Raw genomic sequence first — 14,247 nt, 5'->3', positions numbered from 1 at the left:
TAAACTATTGATGATGGATTGAGTGTAATCTTAAACCAACCTGTTCTTAATGCCAAGGTGTCAAGTAACGCAAAGGACTTTCATCCAGGAGACCGATGTTCGTTTCCCGTGCAAAACTATAAGTAAACATTGGACCACAGTCATAAGTCACGTGAGTCGTTAGTCACGTGACTCACGTGCGGTATTCATGTACGTAGTCAGGTTAAGATCAAACATGCTCTTCTCCTCAACCTATAACTAAGTGGTTTTGTTGACTAAACCTAACTTCTTGTGAAAATGTAACTGTATTTTGAAAAGACGCTGAAGTGAGGTGACTCTGGGACCTCCAACAGATGGCTGAACATAAGAGAGGAGCAGGGCAACGTTTGTGGTACTGGCGAAAGGGCGAGTTTGAATAGTTGTTGGACATGATTGGTTTTCCCACCACTGGGTAAAATAGGGTTGGTGAGCTGTGTGTGTGTGTTAAAGCGTGCACTGCTGTGGGGAAAGTGTCAGTAGAATACATGAATCACTCAGTTGTTGATGCAGAAAAGGGGGTCAGGCAGAGCTGATTCTTTCTCTCCTTTTTCCATCAAGTGTTTGATTCTCTTTCCTCTCCTCCTCGACCCTCTTGCGCTAGAGATCTTACTCACAGAGCCACTTCCACACATACACACATTTAAAAAGTACATTTTGACCATTCTGTTGTTATATTTTGGATTCACACATTACATCCCCCACACTCCGGAAGTGACTCAAAGGAACCAAGGCTTAATTTCTCCCTAATTTAGCTGGCAGAGGTTCCAAAACCCATTACTGTTACATCACCTGTGCACCCAAGCCATTCTGCATGGATGTGGCAGTTTTGACATTCAACCAACATTTATTCTTTAGCAGGAAGAAAACTAGTCGCAGTATAATGATGCAATTGCAGCTCCACAGATGATAGCTCCATATGCAACGTGTGTCAGAGTTACATGTAGTGGGGGGATGCCGACTATGAAAGGTCTAATTAAATGCCAAGAAACAGACCCTCTGTAATGACAAATGAACTGAACAGGAAAAGCCGGTCCTGGCTGCAAAGCATGTGGGAAGATTTGTCCCCGAGTCCAGAGAGGAATGGCTGAAAGAAAAATGGAAAGAGAGAGAAAATAAGAATTTAAATTGAATGATAAAAGGAGCAAAAGCTGTTTAGCAAAACACATTCAGAAAGAATATGCATATTTCTCACAAAAAACAGTTTCTTAGTATCAAAAAGCCTGACAAACAGCTAGACTATCCATTCTGCACCAATTTGAAAAAGATGTTGGAGAATCTTGAGTCACAGATGGTCAATCATTTTAACAAACAAAAACATTAGAGCTAAATGGATTAGTCTGACTGAAAGAACAGTAATTGTTAACAGTTAATAATAAACTAACAGTTTCAGTAATTTATCCAGAAAAAAAGCCACACTTTGCAAATATTTAGCTCTTTTTTTGTCACATGACATTTTATAGACCAGACCAATTTATGGATGAATTAATGCCATAAATGAATCACCCTTATAATTTCTCAAAAATAATGAGACAACTAAATAAAAATGTGTAGTGTTTCGTCCATAGACTGTACCTAAGAAGGTTTCCTTCCTGTTTATCACCTGATGGTTCACTCAGAGTGGCCATACTTACCGTCAGCAGGTGTGCTGATGATCCTTTTCTGCCACTCAGTGATGGTGCCCGGATGAGTAAACTAATGATGCTGACGTTTAGCTGTAATACGGAAAAAACGTTGCAAAGTTTTCACAAAACAACTATGGGAGAAAGAGAAAACGTCAGTCAATTTAGTCGCCATTCTCAAATACTTCACCTTCATCCAGTAAGTAGAAACACGCGCAGGAGCGTCAGCTGCTTAATTACCCGCAAAGCAACCTGCTGCTGCCGCTAGCTTTCTCCGGCTGTGGAGGACGTGTACTACCTGACGTCTGGACTGAACCATGTCAATATTCACCTGAGAGAGAGCTGGCTCAATAATGGGACTATCGGGACATATTTCCACGAAAGAAATAAGGTAAGCAATTTAAGCTCGTTTATTGGGCGTCTTTGGTTTGGATGAGGCTGAATTTATGGTGTAAATTAGTTTGGCTTTTGTTTGTTGGATGAGCCTAACGCGACAGGTGAAAGGATGTGTTGCGCGCGTTGTTATTTGGCCGCCGTGCCACGCTGTTGTTTCAAGTAAGCGTTGTGCCTTTTAGTGCCTGCTTATTGTCTTTCTGCATGGTGTGTCTGCCAGCTGTGTAGCTGCTGTATGCGAAGTGTGTTACCCAGTGCCAAATAATGCAGTATGCTACCGTGCCCTCTACCTGGTGTAAAGAGCATCATTATTTTTTTCCAGTTTGTTGATGTTGGTGCCCTTAATGTTAAATGATTGGAAAGTAGAGTTATAATTTCCTGAATTAAGCAAAATAGCACTTTAGTACCTAGTTTAGGGACAGGCTGGTCCGACTTGTTTTTTTTCTAAACCCACCCAGAATATTTCTGATTTGAGGCCATACAATAAGTAATATAAAAAGCCGAAACTATATTTTTTAGCAATTATTGACACTATCTATTAATCTTTTATCTTTAACCTTTTTACTGATATTTTAAATTTGCACTCTTTATATGCTATACTCTCCTATTTTGTACTGAAAACTGCTGCTCAACTCATTTTACTCGCAATAAATAGTTTGCTTTTGTTTTTATCTAGGGCTGCCCCCTCTTTGTTGCTTTTTATGCTTTTTTTTTTTTTTTCATGCTAAATGACTTATTTAAAAGAAAGTGATAAGCACATCTCTAGTAAACACAAAATCATTCAATCAATTAATGATGAGGTCTAAAAACTTCAGAAAATGCCCATCAGAAGTTCCCCGGGGGATGCTATCAAATTGCTAGCAAGCTGTTTCCCTATCGAATACTAGATTGGACATAATTCTATTCCTTAAATAGACAATGAGATGCGTCAATAAATGAATTAATTATTGAAATGGACCCTTGAGCCATCTAGTTTTTGATATTCCCCAAGCCAACAGTCCCAATCCTAAAAACTTTCAGTCAAAAAAAGCTGGAACTAGAAAATGTTTGGATATGTGGCACATATTCCCTCCCAAGCCTTTTTCCAAAACCATGCACATCAAATGAGCTGAGCCTCAAAAAAGAGAAAGGAGAGCACACAAAGTTCTCTCTCTGGGAAATGAGGGTGTTGATTGTTGGAGATCAGGGACACACTGAACTCTCCCAGTAGGAAGTTGAATGGTAAATGGACTTGTTGTATAGCGCTTTTTGAGTCTCTCGACCACTCAAAGCGCTTTCACACTACATGTCAGTCGCCCAATTGCACCCATTCATACAAATGCAGGGGCTACCATGCAAGGTGCCACCTGCTCAGCGGGACTATAACATTCACTCACTGTAGGCACAGTTCACAGGAACAATTTGGGGTTGAAGTGTCTTGACCGAGGGCACATCGACATGGACTAGATTTTCTCTGTGCCAGAGAATAACAATGAGGAGAATCCAAAATGAAATACTTAGTCCGCAAAGTGGACTAAGCATGTGGAAACTTAAGAGGATCAAATATTTAAGCCAGAAAGCCATTGCAAAGGCAGTTAGGCAGTGTGGATTTATCTTAAATGAATCAGATTACACCTTAATCCTTCAGCACATTTCTACCATATCATTACAGATCTTTCTGAAATCCCCAAATTCACACTTATTTAATCTTGTCTCTAGACGATGATAACACCAGGGCCCACTACTTTTAAAAATAATACATGGATAACAACAAAATTGGGCAAGATGATGGCTGGCACTCTGGTGGAAATGTAGCTAAAGCGAGCACATTCAGGTGTTTTTATAGGCTAGAGCTTTCAGGCTTCTTTGGAAGTCAATACATATCTTACTTTAATATATGAATGGCATCGTCCTACTATGTATGTACATTTGCAAATCTGTAAAAAGCCAACTTTACAGAAAGGGCACATCAAAGAATACCCTAAACCCACTATAGAGACCCAGTGAAGACACCTCGATGCATTTGATTTTAGAGCTTTTTTCTTTGCCGCTGCAGTTTTTCCCTGAAGATCAATAAAGTGCATCTTATCTCATTAGCACGGTTTAGGGCCATTTAAGGGATCAAAATTAAATGAAAAACAAAATGGAACTGCAGATGGCAGAAGAAAATTTCACCAGTTGTGGCCTGAAAAAAATGCACACACATGTCTAAATAAAATGGCAGCTTTGAGAATGGTTTATTGATTTGTGATCATGCCTGCAGTGGCATTTCAATCATTTTTAACCAGCAGAGGAAATTCCATTAAACCATTTTTTACAAATGTCAAGACAACTGCTGTGTGTGTGTGTGTGTGTGTGTGTGTAGCCCATGCGTGTAGGCGCTCTCTTGCTGTTTCCTGAAAGTTTAAGCAAGCTTGTGTATGTGAGAGCATGAGTGTCTTTGCCCGTGTTTTTATTGTGCGTACTATGTATATAAAGTGTGGAACCGTGTGTGTTGACGGTGTGTTTGTGTGTGTGTTCACCCACCACCCATCCTGCAGGGAGTTTCAGAGAAGGTTCAGACAAGTGTAGAACACTCACCATGAAGAACAGAGAGAATAAGTGGGAGGAGACAAGGCTCAATGGGGACAGGGAAAGAAAGAGGAGAAAGGGAACAGGAGAGAGAGATGAAGAGAAAGATTGGGGGGGTTTAGCCAGTAAGTCAGACAACATGGAAACAGTTGGAGAGAGCTGCAGACAAAAAGATAGACATGGTGCAGCTGTGAGCGGAAACACTGGTTGTAAATATCACCTTTATCACATCAAGGCTCCAGAATATCCTTTTTTGCTAGTATAACTGGTGCTCCCTTCTGAAAATCGTATTGGCACGAGCCCCAAATGTAGGTGCAACACTTTATTGACACGTAACGTGTATCATTGATAAAGGCTTTGGTAATAAATTGACAAATTACAGAAAAATCAATGTGCAGTGCTATGCTGTATGAGACAAAATCAATAAGTGAAATTGGGCTTTTTGAGACAAAGACGGCAAATAATAAACTGTGCGTTCGAGTCCCTAAAAGTTGTTTCCCCACACACAGGCTTTAGTTGGGCGGTCCGCCCAAGTATATTTAGCCACCCATTTTAGCGAATATCCGAAACCCGAAATGGACAACAGAATGCCAATCCAAACATAATCAAATATTCAAACAAACACTAAGCCGATACCAATCCATTAAGCCTGAATCGGTCCTGATACTGATCTTTAGTATTGGCTCAGGAAATCCCTACTCTGGAGTCAAAGAGACAGAGAAACATAAGACAGAACTTTATTAAACCCGAAGGAAATTCTTATGCCGGAGCGTCATTAAAGATTGCAACAGAAGAATAGCAAAACACAATAGAATAAAGATTTAAACCTATATGAACAATATAAATATGTCAGCAACCCAGAGGAATGAGAGGAACACAGGACTACTGACAGCAGTAAGAGAGGAGAAGGAAAGTATATTTAAAGAAAATGTATGTTAAGTTTAATTTCTAAAACATAATGATGATAATAATAAAACAAAAAAATATATCACTGCTGAATTTCTGATGTTGCAACCAAAGTCTTGTACATTCTGGAGCTGTGAGGTGACATCTGAGGAAAAAGCCCTGACGTGCACTGTGTTGCAACAAGCACAACATCTGAGGCAGAGAGAAAACAAGTTGTTCTTTGGAGAACTTCTTAGTGAATCACATGGAGACCTGGACCTGGATTGGACAGAGGGCAAGAAAGAAAGTCTGAGAGACAGAGAGCTGGAGAAATGGTGTCAGAGGAACAGAGACCAAAAGTAATTTTCAGTTTCTGTTCATATTTAACTGTTTGTTCAGTGGAGCTTCATCTGTGTAATTGCAACATGGTTGATGGCATCAGTAAACTCAAAACTACTAGTTAAACACTCTTCTACACTTTTTCAGTTGGCCGTCTCAAGTGAAAGATAAAAAGAAAACACTCTGCGGGACTTACACGGACTTGTCATTAAAGCAGCACATTTGACCTGTCGCACACTCGCAGACATGTTGTTTTTTTTTTCTAAGAAAATGTGTCTTCATGAGTCCGCGAGTGTTGTTTTTACACTTTGTGTCTGCAAGTCACGATTCCCCTTAAATGGCAGTGTTTTGAGGCTGCTGTCTCTGGGCATCGCGCGCTGCCTCTCCAGCTGTGCGCAGCTGCAACCCTGTGCGTGATGCACCCTTCAGAGGCTCCACTCAGCCCTGTCTGGTAGTTTTTTATTTGTTATTGAGTAAGAAACATTTTTGAAAAAGAAAAGGTTTGGTGTGTTTTATGCACGTTTCTTATCCAGAGGGGTTAAGCAAAACGAATATCAGAATAACAAAATGTAATAAATGAGCACGCAACTGTTTACATTGGCTCTAGATGCAAGACTGGTGCAGTTGAAATCCTTCTCCTGCTACCTACAGGTTTGTTTTTTATATTAACTGCATTGCATCAGATCTTCTGCAAATAGGCAACAGTTCTCTACTCAGGTTATTTCCCACAAGCCTTGAAAACTGCAGTCATTAAGCCACTCATAAAAAAATAATGATATCGACAACTCGCTGATGAACAATTACAGACCCATATGAAACCTCCAATTTTAAGTAATTAAAAATGTTCTTCTTGGTTCAATTTGGATGTTTTCCAGTCAGGATTTCGAGAAACGGCACGGACGTGATGAATTGCTTTGAATTCCAATCGAGGTACAGCGTCTTCTTAGTGACTTTAATATGCTACAGTTGGTTCATAAAGCACTGAAAGGTTTTGGGGCCAAAATACATTTGTGATCTTCTGCTCCGTTGTGAACTGGTAGGACCTCTCCGATCGTCGGGGGGGGCAGGTTTGTTTACTGTCCCTGGAGCCAAAACTAAACATGAAAAAGCAACATTTAGTTTTTATGCATCACAGATCTTGAAAACTTGAGATCTGCTCGAACTGTTCAAATTACAGCTTAAAACTTTTTGATTTCCTTAATTTACTTGAGAGTATTTATTCATATCTTGCAGTGCAGCTGCAGTCTAATATGTATTCTACTTTTTGATTTGTCCTGTTCTGCTCCATTTCATTTTATCTTCTCTTTTTAATTGGTTTTAGTCTTTTTAAAAACCCTACTCATGTTTACATATTGCCTTGTTTTATTGGTATACTTTCTTGATGTCAGTCATATGTTACAGACTCTGAACTGCCTTGTTGTTGAAGGCTACCATTGTCTATGGTTCAGGTCAAGCCAAATACCACAAGTAAATGCAAAGTAACACATGCAGCTTAAACGGGTTCCTTCCTCTTTTCTGTACCATTTACATTATAAAAGAAAAACTACAAGATGTCAACAGTTAGTTTGCTCCTCTCCATTGCCTTTTCTCACTTCCTCCCTCCTCCCTCTCTGTCTTTTCTAACATAAATCATTGCTGACAGTCAATAAGCTCCTCGTCTGAAAGTTTTAAGTGGCCACCAAAAGGTCAGAACGTCTGAAACACCTCAGAGAGAGGTACGAGAGCCCGGATGCAGACTATCTGCTGTCTAAGCAGCCCGAGCAATGACAGTGATCCAGCACTTCGCAGACTGCAGCTGGGTCCTTGCCTTCAAGATACAGAACGTATCTGGATCAAAAGCTCAGACGATAAATGACAGTCGAGAATGTCTTCAATCCAATAAATCTCCTAATATGAACCCAGACCGTGCGAAGACACCACTCTGTATATGGATTGGATTGATTCATGATGTTTGTGACCCCAAATATATGAAAATGAGTCATTATTTAGTCACTGCATCTCCTGACAGAACAACCCCACAGTGTAATTTCAGCCTGCGTGCACATTTCTTTAAGTTTAGCATGGTTGAAACAGAGCAGCTAATGTTGGTAGCGTGAGGAACCTTCTAGCGGGCTGCCGAGTTCCGTCTCAGCTCCGAGGAATGGGTGTAAGCTCCGCCCTGAAACAGAGATCAGAGGAGAGAAAGGGAAGTGAAGAGAAAGAAGTTGTTTGCGTCTGCATCGCAATGTATCTTAGAATCCAGAAATGTCCACCACTCCATACTGTATTGGATTTTTTTTACGATATTGTTAAACTGACCAGCTTCTTGGATTTTCTTTGTTTTCTTTTTGGCCAAAAAAGTCGAACAACCTTCTCACTGAAGCAGACGTCAGTGAGTCTTTACTGTCCAGTTGAGTGGTTGAACAATTACTCAGAATTCATTTGTACCATCTGTTTTTTCTTTTCATGAATTCAGAACTTTTCTCGTTGACCACAGGACAAACAAATTACTTTCTACAAGTGTGTGTGTGTGTGTGTGTGTGTGTGTGTGTGTGTGTGTGGGGGCATGCATGCATGCCCGCACATGTGCTCCTTATATTTTGGAGACAGATGGCACAGTCGAAGAAAATCTATAACCTCATCTTCTTTTGACTTCAAGGCAAACAGACTGGTTTCATATGTTCGGTTTTGCTTTTGTTGCCACTAGACACACCCACATGCACGCGCGCACACTAACTCACAGTTACACTCGCAATACGTCTGTCTTTCTAAATCTTTCATACCCACACACAGTCTGTCCGTCCAAATAAATGTCTTTCTTTATAATATCAGGATATTTATTCCCGTCAATTTCTATTCTGTCACATTCATATTTCCATATGTGTCATCTGTGTGGTACTGACTGATTGCTTCTTATACTCGAGTGTCAATGGGCAAAGAGAAGGAGGTCATAGCCTCCTATGTGCAAATGATGAAGAGGGCCATTAATGGTTGGATGTGAGTGATGTTACTTCCAGAGAACTGAGAGGTGCAGCTATGCATGTGTGCTGTTCATGATCTATATATTGTGTGCGCCCACGGTGTGGATGGATGAGCGGTGACGATTCTTTATGGTTCTTCATAGCTCTGGTTTTCCACTGTATTGAGAATCAGTGTTTTATTATTAGTTTGGTTTGCACTTGGGAACAAAACAAAGCCACAGAGTCAACTTCAGGACCAAGAAAGGCTTCACAAAGCAACAAGAAAGAAACTTATTCGGGCAAGTGAGTGCAGTCAAGGTGTCCAGTAGTGAGTAAGTCGTCTAGATAGTTCTGAAGCTGGGGTTGGCCAATGCTTCTGGTGCAACGGATCATAAAAATTACAGTTCGGATCGTATCACGGATCAGAGTTTTTGATTAGCGATCATTAGTGATCCATATTGGCAGATACAGATCCTTTTTGTTGTTTGATTATAGCAGCTGGTCTACAAGGCTCCAGTCACTGTCCCAAAAAATCATTTCAACCCTTCCAAATTCAGTGTAAACCATCAAAAATTCAAAATGTTATCCTTTTACTTTGTTATAGTCATCTATAGTGTTTTTTTCTTCCTAAAAACACACAATTCAAATGATTAGGAAATTAAAAAGAATATTTTTATTGGTTAAAACAAATCTTGTCATCAATAGTTTTAATGATGCATTCTAATCTACTCAGAGTGTAAACGGGTCATAATTCATCTTTATTATCTATTTATGTTGTTGTGAAAACTTCTCTTTCAAACAACTGGATTTATTCAAGTTTCTCACCAAAACTACATTTCACGAGATTTCATGTGAACACATCATAACTTTGTAATTTACGTTCAGCCCAGTACTTATTTCCACCAAACAGAGCCTGATTGCATCATAATGTGAACAGAGCCTTCGTAAATTGGCCATTAGTGATGCTACCATTGTTACAATATAGACTGTAAGAGACTTAGTTCTGCTCGTGTCAATTTCAACACGGATTGGTTGTTTACAATGTAACATCACCAGGGATTACAGAATAGCATAAATGCAGATGTCCTGATTGCATATTTTGACTGAATATTGGCGGATAACGATGTCTGTAAAACTTAATTTCACACTGTGATGGTTAACGTTAAACTGTGTTATTAATCCACGGTTCACATACAGTACGTGCCGAACCGTGAGGGGGGGGGGGTTCCGTACGGATCACGTATCGACAGTGTGTTCATGTGATAAACGTATCATCATCAAACATATTTACAGCTGTTGGCTATTGGGTTTTATGTTTTGCCTCACTGATATAACACGGCAAAACATTCTAACCTCTAGCTCCAAGCCCTCGGAACACTCTCAGTCCATCTACCGGTGGTAAATAAAGGTGATGATAAATGATGTACAGTGACTGAGGGAATATTTTTTTATTTAGCCTTACTAGAGGGAGCAGCATCAGTGAAAGAGCTGGCTGTCAACTTCAGAGAAACCATATCTTTGGGGTAATGCCCATGTTTTCATTAGTGAACTCGCAGCGCACGCACGTCAACGTGCACGGACGTTCAGACGCATGCACTGTATGTTAAGCATGCGGTCTTCCCATTTCTCACTCTCCGTTTGACTTTCTCCCTTCTTTGCCCACCACCACATGCATGCAAACACGTTACACATCAGGGCCACATGTACATAAATGCTGTATGTGATTAATGTTTGCGTGTAACATCAGGACTCAGACACTCTCTCTGAATATTTAGCTGACTGGCCTCCTTGGAGAAGATGCACTGAGATGGAAAAATGTCTGAATATTTAAGATTCAGACTGGATACACACAGAAGCGCATCATTTATTTAAAAGCCCTGTGAGTCATGTGATTAGACAAGGTTTGCTCTGTTTGTTGCCCTAATAGTAAAGTCCGCTCATTCCTACTATCCTAGACAGAAGTTTTCAGTGTAATTTTAATTCTGTAATTATGTCTTCTTGTGATTTATACATAAGGCCTATTATGAATTGGGTCGTAATGAATTAAGTAGCTCTTCGTGTGTGTGTGTGGGGGTGTGGGTGGGTGGTAATCCGAGCTAATCTGTGCTTTGTTTATTTAGCCGGGCTGGCCCTGTGTGCCTTTCAGTGCACGTGAGCGTGCCACATTGGCCTGCGGTCACAGCTGATAATGTGTCCAGTGTTGCCAACTCCTCAGTAAGGAAAGTAGCTATTGGCTGTCCTAAAAGTCGCTAAATGACGTCATCGCATAATTGTAATGAGCGCTGTAGGAGAGAGGCGGGAACAGCGGCGGCTTTGCGCGTGCGCGATTCATTTGCAGTCTGGACACGGAGAGTGTGGGTCTCCTCTTTCTGCAGCTTGGACTGCTGCGCGAGGGGCTACTGTGAGACTAACTGCCTTTGAGTGCTTTGGGGCGGCGGAGGGGCTCACAGCAGCTCCCACGTGCCGAACGGTACGTGCTTTCACGTCAGAGTCAAAACACCAGAAAAAGTAGCTAGATTTGTCGCTTGTAGCTTTTGACAAAAGAAGTCGCCATGAGGGTTTGGAAAGTCGCCAGATTTAGCGAGAAAGTCGCCAAGTTGGCAACAGTGAATGTGTCCCAGACAAGGACGTTGTTGCAAAAGCATAGCGCCCGCCCTCCGGTTCCCCCTTCAAATTAACACAGTTAGCTCCGTCAGCACTGTCAGTTTACACTGTTAGCAACGTTAGCTAAGGTTAGCACTATGTAAGATCTGGAAAATGACATAAAAATAGTTTAGCATATGTTGAAGCCCTTATATGTTTGTCACTTTAAAGCTATGCCATCCATTGTTCTCCAAAGTGTTGCCGGAATCTTATCAGCGTCATCTGTTGTGAATGATGAAGAATGAATAGTGCTTTTTGTTATAGCCTGAGCAGCAATGACTACTTAAGTAGATGTTTTGCATTAGTACAGAATTTCTTGAGAGGAATTGAAGTCAAACAATGGTTGTCAAAATGGATATGAAATAAAGTGTTGCCCTGACATTGCACACTATCATTAGGTTCAGATTATGTTCTCTCAAATTGCTCTTCGTTCAGAGTCATTAGATTCCTTCCATTTTTGACCATCTGTGGAAGCCTCATTTCATATCGGACGTACTCAGACATATCATTTTGAGATTGGTAGTTTAGAGTCTAGACTTTTAAACACTACTATGCAGCTCTTTTTTTTTTTTTAGCAGCTATGCAGCTCTTCTCTTCACATTTTCTATCATCTGGAAAACCACAAATTATATGGCACATATGCCAGTAGGAGACAAGCACATCATAAGGCCTGGAAGTCAGGCTTGTTTTATCTTTTCAGCCTTAGCGGGTAAAAAAAAAAAAAGAAATAATAAACGGTAAAATGTTTTCTTTTTTAGTATCTGTGCAACATACTGCCTATTTAACATAATGTAATCTGTAATACAAAGTACGAGTGGAGACAGTTTACAGCTTTTCCTCTTCTTTGGTAGGCTTATGTTGACTTTTAACTACAGCTGTGGTGTAAACTGTAATATTTATTATAAGGGTTAGAAATAGGAGGCAGGGATGCCAAGTCAACAGGGAGAAATTCACAGAATCAAATATGACAGGTTTGATCTACTGTATGTTTATAGTCAGTCTTTCTCTCAGTGACCATGCACATTGATCTTAGAACTGAAAACTACAGCGTAGCCCAGCAGCCTCCTCCTTGTAGGTTCAAAATAACAGATTGCTTGTGATTGTAATCCACTTTAAGCCTTTTGAATATCAAATGTCACTGGATGTCGACAATGTGTACAAAGCATGTGTTGTTCTAATTTGCGCTGTCTCACTCCTTTCCTCTCCCTCTTTTGTAGTTTTTTATTTTTTATTTTTCCTCAAGACTCCTTCTCAAACCCTCTGACTTTCATTCTGTCTTTCAAATCCCTCCCGGCATCATTTCATTTCCTCCTCTCGGTCTTCATTCACCCACCGAATTAAAGCTAGTTTTATAGGAGGGAATCAGCAGTGTTATTATCAGCAGCAGCACTGAATAATGTCCCTCAACACAGGCATTGCAATCCCACGATCAATAAGAGGCTTCAATTATTGAGTGGGTATTGGTGTGCAGTTTGCGTTAGCAGTTCTGGAGACTCATAAATGATTAAACATATTCAGTCTGGCCCAGCATTGTGTGTGTGTGTGTGTGTGTGTGTGTGTTTGTCTAAAAGCGAGAGCGAGGGAGATGGCTTTATAAAGACATACTTTGCTTTGTCGACTTACAAAAAGCCTTTGACTTGGCGCGAGGGACTGTTTTATGCAGTAATTGAAAAGCGGTATTGATGGTCAAATCTATGACCGCACTGCATCACTGTGGAGCAAAAATATGTTTTCATAAGGACGAGCTGTGTGCCAATGCTGTAATACCCGCGGGTTCTTCAGCGTCTATGAACCTGGCAACAAACTAAAGCAGTGCAAAACAAAGGGTCTCAAACTCTTTGACAGGGAAATGAAATGTTTCTTTTAAAAAAAGTACATTTTCTTGATTATATACTTACAAAGTTTTACTTAAGTGATAATTTGAATGCAGGACTTTTACTTGTACTGGCATTGATCAATGACACTGGCTCAGTGGGTCTCTCTCTTCCTGCACTTTCATCATCAGTGGCGAGTGAGTCAGAATCTCGTCTCTTCCTCCTCTCTCGCTCCTTATTTTACTTAAAAAAAATAATCGGCTCCATTTTTTGGAACACGGTAACAACTAAATAGATTGCTCGGTAGAGTTTTCCATTTAAATAGTCTAATTAGTCTGGCAACTGCTCAACCCTCGCTTGTCAGGTTGACTTTTGTGACTTCAGACGGAGACTGGTTGATGTCTCCACTACATAAATTGTATTCTAAATAAATAAACATGTAACTCACACACTCAAAAAATGGTCCTACTGTATATGGGAGCGTTTTTGGTCGCAGTCTGGAGCCCTGTCACCTGCCACAGTTGCACGTTAATTTGCAGACACTGACGAGCTAAAGTTTTGCAAAGCAACACAAATGCATTTAAATCCCACTGTGACCCTTTAGGGACTGCGTGGAAGTTTGCTCTATATTTGTGGAGGGTTTAGTCTTTCTGATCCTGGCTTACACCTGGTTTAGTTTGTGACAAGAGACAGGATGTTGGAATAATTGGTCTTGACTGCATACATTTTGAAATAAATCATCCTTCATTTGGCTTTAGAATCCACATGGGTCTTCAGAGCTTGATGCTATTTATATATTATACTGCAAAAACAGAAAGATTCCCGGTCGTTAAACTGACCTGAAGAGCATCATTAATGTAGTAATAAAGCAGAATGAAAGTAAGAAATAAAATTAAAAAGATTAAAACTGTCAGTGTGAGTGGGTTTGTGGCTTAGTGATGTGTAAGCGTATGTGATTATAAGTGTTGTCAGGTGTGAGAGGATGAAGCCAGTCTCATACTGTGTGTGTGTGTGTGTGTGTGTGTGTGTGTGTGTGTGTGTGTGTGT

The 14,247-nt window shown here is 40.4% G+C and overlaps 1 protein-coding gene across 1 annotated transcript in view; it reads left to right on the top strand.

The window, feature by feature from the left end:
- Positions 1–1,695: 1,695 nt before the first annotated feature.
- LOC116381146 (protocadherin-15-like) overlaps positions 1,696–14,247 on the top strand; it is a 231,534-nt gene continuing 218,982 nt past the window's right edge. Inside the window, exon 1 of the mRNA XM_031843009.1 lies at positions 1,696–2,028. The gene's annotated coding sequence lies outside the window, so the exon portion shown is untranslated. The remainder of the gene's footprint in view (positions 2,029–14,247) is intronic.

Source organism: Anarrhichthys ocellatus, unplaced genomic scaffold, assembly GCF_004355925.1.
Source record: "Anarrhichthys ocellatus isolate YVR2014 unplaced genomic scaffold, GSC_Weel_1.0 scaffold4, whole genome shotgun sequence".
NCBI lineage: Eukaryota > Metazoa > Chordata > Actinopteri > Perciformes > Anarhichadidae > Anarrhichthys > Anarrhichthys ocellatus.
The sequence above is the reverse complement of the archived record's forward strand: the minus strand, read 5'-3'. Positions and strand labels throughout refer to the sequence as shown.